The sequence below is a fragment of the Lepisma saccharinum genome, chromosome 2 (genome assembly GCF_977018435.1).
Source record: "Lepisma saccharinum chromosome 2, izLepSacc3.1, whole genome shotgun sequence".
Classification (NCBI taxonomy): Eukaryota; Metazoa; Arthropoda; class Insecta; order Zygentoma; family Lepismatidae; genus Lepisma; species Lepisma saccharinum.
The window spans coordinates 2,254,684-2,260,887 of NC_139230.1; positions in this window are offsets into that span (position 1 = coordinate 2,254,684).

Below are 6,204 nucleotides of genomic sequence, written 5' to 3' on the forward strand. Positions count from 1 at the left end.
AAATATTCAAGAATTTATGCACTATGTACAAACACCAAGGAAGGGTTTGATAAAATTGTGTTCATAGCACATAATGCAGGGCGATATGATTCCCATTTTGTTTTAAATTACCTGATTACCAAGGAGAATATTACTCCATCCGTAATTATGCAGGGTAGGAAAATAATAGAGATGTCACTTACAAAGAAAATCGTGTTCAGGGACTCGTTGAATTTCATGCTCATGAAATTGAAAGATTTGCCTGCAAGTCTGGGACTAGCGGAAGATTTGCAGAAAGGCGATTTTCCGTATTTTGTTTTCCACCCCAGCAAATCAGAATTATGTAGGTCCATTCCCAGATATTCAGTATTATGATAGTGATTCCAAGATTTGTAGAACAGAAGAAGAACAAACTATAAGAGAAAAGGTCATACAAGACTAGGAAAAAAGGATTCAAGAAGTGCATGAAGGAGACAGGAAGACTGCCCAGTTTGAAAGGCTTTTCAAAGATACACAAAGAGGAGATAAAGTTGAGACCAATAGCTAATGGACTGCAGAAACAATATTTTGAAACCCTTAGAAAAGAAATTAAAGAAAGTTATTGAAGTGTTAGTAAGACAGCAAGAAAGCAGAGCAGTGAGGAACAGTATCTCGGGAACGGTGGCACCTATGAACTTCCGTTTTTTCCTCCAGAAATGTTCCAAATAATATATTAAGAAATCTACTGTTGAAAAATAAAAGATAGTAGTTTTGTACAAAACTCACTATTTATAATACTTTATGTGAATAACGGCAAGTTGAAAGTCTTAGTAATTCTCGAACTAAACAATAGTATTTTATATATATTTTATTATAAAAAATAACATTTAGAAATATCATACAAATACTACAGTTTTCTTCTATATCTTCTAAAACATCTATTGAAGTGTTAATTGACTGCTACTCACATCGTCCCTTACTACACATTCCATACTACTTTTGATGATACAGATATTTATATCATACAAGAAAAATTCATAATATTCAATAATAGCGCCTACCGCACATTCTACACCCGGCCGAAGTAATAAAACCCCTTCGTTCCCAAGACTTCGGAGCTGTTGATCTTTGATGAAGATGTGGAAAGAATGTGAATGATGTCAAAGTCTTAGATGTTTGTCCCGGCTTTGATGCCCAGTGGAGGCACATAGTGGTCCGGATCCTACTTTACCTGTAGGTATAATCCCAATTAGCCTTACTGTGCATAAAGTGGACGCCAACTCAAATCAATCAATCAATAGATGTTTGTCTAAATGGGAGGCCGCACCAGGGGCAGCAAAGGTACAGATAAAGAAGCTCACCTATGGAAGAACCTTCTAACCTCTAGAGAATATGAGCTACTTAGATTTCTGCTCATAATCAAGATAAAAGAATGTGTAGTTGCTGTTCTGTGAATTTATCCTTGACCAAGTAATGAATATCAAAGGAGCTGACAGCAGTGCCAGAGGGAGGGGGCTCAGCCCAACTGACCCATGCCAGGCAAGAAGAGTTTACTTCCGGTTCAGCATAGTGGGGGGGACAAAAGTGGCCAAAAAGTGACTTTCAGTAACAGGATAGTACTAGACACACAGTAGTAATAACATACTTAATGTGAATTATGATATGATCTGGGGGACGCGCAATTGGCCATGAAAGGGGGGAGCTGATCTGAGTAATTGATAGAAATTCATTTTCGAGATATTCATGAAACTACGTAACCTGCGGTTTATTTGATTTTCTCAAAATTTCTTGTAGGGTTATAGCCCTTCCCCCTCCCCGCGTACGCCAGTGATATGACAGATATTTTACTTTCTTGTCATCACAGAATATCAATAGTTTATTACAATGCAGAAATGTTTTTGAAATGGACATTATGTAATTCATCTCTCTTCTTGACAATTCATACTCCAGACTGAGTGAATGCGTTCCGAAAGTCATAACGAAATGAACGAATCGAACGAAAGTAACTGGGCTCGTGAACCTGGTGAAACCAGTTATTTTACAGACTTATGGGACGCTCTAGACGAAAGCGCAGGCGCAGCGTTTTGTTTATAAAAACTTTCCACATGGCGTCCAGCGGATATATATCCTCCCCGGATATATATACCAGGGTTGGCATGTTTAAAACAAAAGTGTTTAAAACACTTTGTTTAAAACACACGGCTTTGTTTTTTTACAAATGTTTTAAACGTTTAAAACAATGTGTTTTAAACATGTTTTTTTAAGAAGTGTTTAAAACACATTTTGGTACTTGATATTTTATAGTCTGTGATTTTTTTTTGTTTGACAACCCTATCTTTTCATTAAATCTGTGTAAATTAATTTGTGCTTTACGTGTCTCACTTATCGCACAACACTTGAGCAACGTTATGTACTGACGTCATGGGAGAAAGCTTTTTAATTTTAGGCTAAATGCCTACGTTGTTATGTTAGGCAGGCTAGCTATGTATGCACAAGGTAGCAAAACTGTTGTGCGACAAGAAAGACCCGTGCTTTATTGTAGAAATCGAAACATCTCAGTTCTTTGTTTCCTACCATCCTGTAAGTTTGAGACTGGTGGAAGCTGGAAACTAATATCTGAATACACAATGCGTGATTTTGATCATGACGTGATTTTTTTTCTCTTTCGATACGATTCATTTGTTTGTATAACTGAATGAAGCGCAGATGCTTACTTTTGGTAACATAATTTGTTGGCCGAGTCTGATGCCACGCACGTGTCAGCAGTAAGAATAAGCATCAAATTTGCTCCTGCCACGTAATTCGTCTGCTAAGAGGATGTTAAAAATCTTAAGAACAGATTGAGACGAGAGACATGCACGTTTATGATTAGTGGGAATCAATGTACAGGTAATTTAGAACCTTTTAGAAAGCATTTAGCGATATTATTTTAATGCTAACAGAACCTAACTTAGCTACGAAAGCATTTAGGTTTATTATTAGAAGAAGGCTAAGGAACATAATCTTAAAACATTTTTGTGAAAGTAATCGCTATATCTTCACAGTATGCGTTACAGACGTAATAGCATACATAGCATGATGAAATCACGATAAGACAAAGACCGAGTCTGCTGCCACGCGCATCTTTTTTGAGGTTCCAGCACAAAAAGAACGTGGCAGCAGACACTACCTAATTTTTTACTTGGAAAGATAAATTGATCTGGAGAATCTATTATGACACTGCAGGTTGTTATCTGCTTTATAAACTGTTCAGGCAGAAGGTTCAGGAATATGAATCCTAACCTACTTCAGCAGTGGGGGAAAAAAGGGGGCTATTACCCCCAACTTTTGTCCCTGTAGTAGAGGTGTGTGGGATCCCAAAAAGTCGGAACCGGGATCGGGAGCGGAGTGGTGGTGGGGGGGGGGGGAATTCCCGTCCCGATCCCGACTTTGGAAAATGACTTCCCGACTTTTCGGGATCCCAAGCAGTCGGGCAATACCGAATGGTCATTTTAAAAAGTCGTCAATTCTCGACGTTTTCTGCATTGTAAATGTCTGCAACTTATCGGAAATTGTTAGTTTTTGTACCAGAAGTGCAAACACAAGCACTTAAGATGGAAATTACGTGTAGAATTCGAGATTTCAAGAGCTTTGGGAAATTTCGAACATATCCCGTCCCGAAAATTTCTCGACTTTTTCGGGAAATTGAGAATTTTCCCCGTTCCGAATGTCGGGATTTAAAGAATTTCCCGTCCCGACCCAAAAAATTCTGTCCCGCACACGGCTACCCTGCAGTATGATAAAAAAAAAAAAAAAAAAGAGGAGAAGTGCCTACAGTCGGAGTTACCGAGAATAAACCTAGGAGGATTTGATTTAAGTACCTGAAATGACGTTACACAATACTACTGTGGTTCTGAATATACACATATATTAAAGCACAGATAAATACACAGTACATCTTGCCCTCTTTCACTCGATCTCACATTCATACACTCATTCCATGGCATATTGCGACAATATGAAAATTACAAAGGTTAGATTAATTAATACTTCGACTGTACTCATGCTATTTCTTGGCTATATTGCCGTTTCAATTTACCGTTTAGGATTTTAAGTATAAAGTGAATAATTGTTCCTTGTGCGAACCCCTTTTATCTTTTCTGAAGGTATAAATATATTTCAATGAACTTTTGTTTGCTGTTAACATAAACTCTGATCTACAACATTGATTGTCCGCCGGAATACCGATGCCTAGTTATGCCCCATCACTGATTTAAGTTATGCAATGATTTGATTTACGCAGATTCGCGGTAGATTGGCGTCATCTCTCTCACACACGCACATGGTTGGATCTTACCTTCGCTGCATTCCCTCTGACCTGGGTAGGGTGAAAGTGGTCCTACAGTATTGGAAGACGTCTGCACTCCATTGTTGCACTTCGCGGTCATCCTGGTTGGCGAAAATGGGTCTCCCGGCAGTTCCGTATGGCATCATCGGATCCTGGCTTCACTCGTTCACTTCTCGCGGTTTCACATGGACTCACGTGGCTATTAAATGTTATTAACTTCTGCTAACTTAGGACGTTGTTTCGGACGATTGACACAGGTGGACGTGACTGGCGTTATTTTCACATACCACACGTATGTGCACGAATGCGTTGACGGCGAGGGGGAAACGACCCCCCTGGGTCTACTCTGCTCTACTCCATGGCTCTAAAACACTCACTACGAGCTAGGTCGCACGTAGCTCACACTCCGGTGGTGATTGTAGGCAAACTGTTTTCTCGCTATTCCGAATCATCCCTTTTTATTCCAGATTTCAATGAGGGGACGCTCTAGTCTCTGTGTCTAGGTGCTTATTTATTGTTTCTGGTGCTTTGACCAATGTCCTCCTATCCTGGTCAACGCTCACTCCGGTCCTTAACCTCTGGTAGCAGCCCCTCGTGCAGAGATTAGGTTAAATCCTCGGCTATTGTATTCGACACGTTCAGTAAGAGCCAACTCAGCAGGATTCCGTCTCCCATTGAATCCAGCGATGAATCTTTAATAATTCATAACTCCCGTATTTCTGTTCTGATTAGGCTGAAATCTTGGAATCAGTACTTTCATGATGTGGTCTTCCGCTGGTTAAAATCTCATCCAATTCGGTCCATTGGTTTAGAAGTTGCTCTTTTCCTGCTATCCCCCATAAGAATGCATGTAAATCCGAATTCGGGCGAAAAACGGTGGTTGAGCAAGCTAGTGCTGGCTAAGACAGTCGCTAGACATCTGTATTCGCGACGGATTTTAATATTACCAATTGTAATTAATTCTTAATAACGGGCAATTAGATTAATTACCTATTACTCAATATTTGACCGTTATATAATATTATTTCGGTTACAGAAATTTGTGATAATTGTTGAAAGGGCCGATTGAGATTGACATACGTTGTCGCAGGAATGCGATAATTTCGGATTGAAGCAATGTTTTTGAGGTGGTAGAACTGTTTTTGGGTGGAAACATTACTTACAAGCATAATTTCCTGATTGTTATCTTAGCACGCTCTGAAGTGTCAGGTGTCGCAGGTTCGAATCCTCAGCAAGAAATTGTTATTTCAATGTTTGTTTGTTGTTATTATTTTACTTACATAATTATAAAAATTAATAATTACATACACAAAGAAATAATAATTTTATTTAAATAATTCACCATGCATCCTCATCGTCACGATTATCCTATAAAGCGAAATCCTTAAAGGTAGCAAAGGACGTAAAATATACGAAATAGTAGTGGTGTCAGAAATGAGATTTCAGTGGATTTAGCGAAACATGGGAGTGGGAGTAGTTAGGAAACAGATGAAGACTACATCTACTCTACATACGTCTTATTTGAAACGAGAAGTTTCGCCATTTGGGCAAATATGGTTTCAAAACAACTAAGATGACAACATTAGTAGAACTGGACTTCTTGCAGGTTCCGAAGGAAATATTGGGGAAGCGCCGATGCTGAGAGGGGAGGGGGCAAGGAGGGTGCTTCACGTGTTACAAAAGTAAACAACGGTTTGCGGGAGGGACTGTGCAGTACGAGTTTTGTGAGTGGTGTCTTTCGTCTTTATGTTGTTTTCGGCCATTGTCAATTAATTAACAAGCGTTTGGAGCTTGATCCGAGTTCCGAGGTGGCGGGTTCATCCTATCTGAACAGTGTGTGTAATTGTGCGATAGAAGATATTTTGAAGCAATCTTTTGGTTCGTTCTTTCGCAGAAAAAAGCGAAATTGTGGCGAAAGG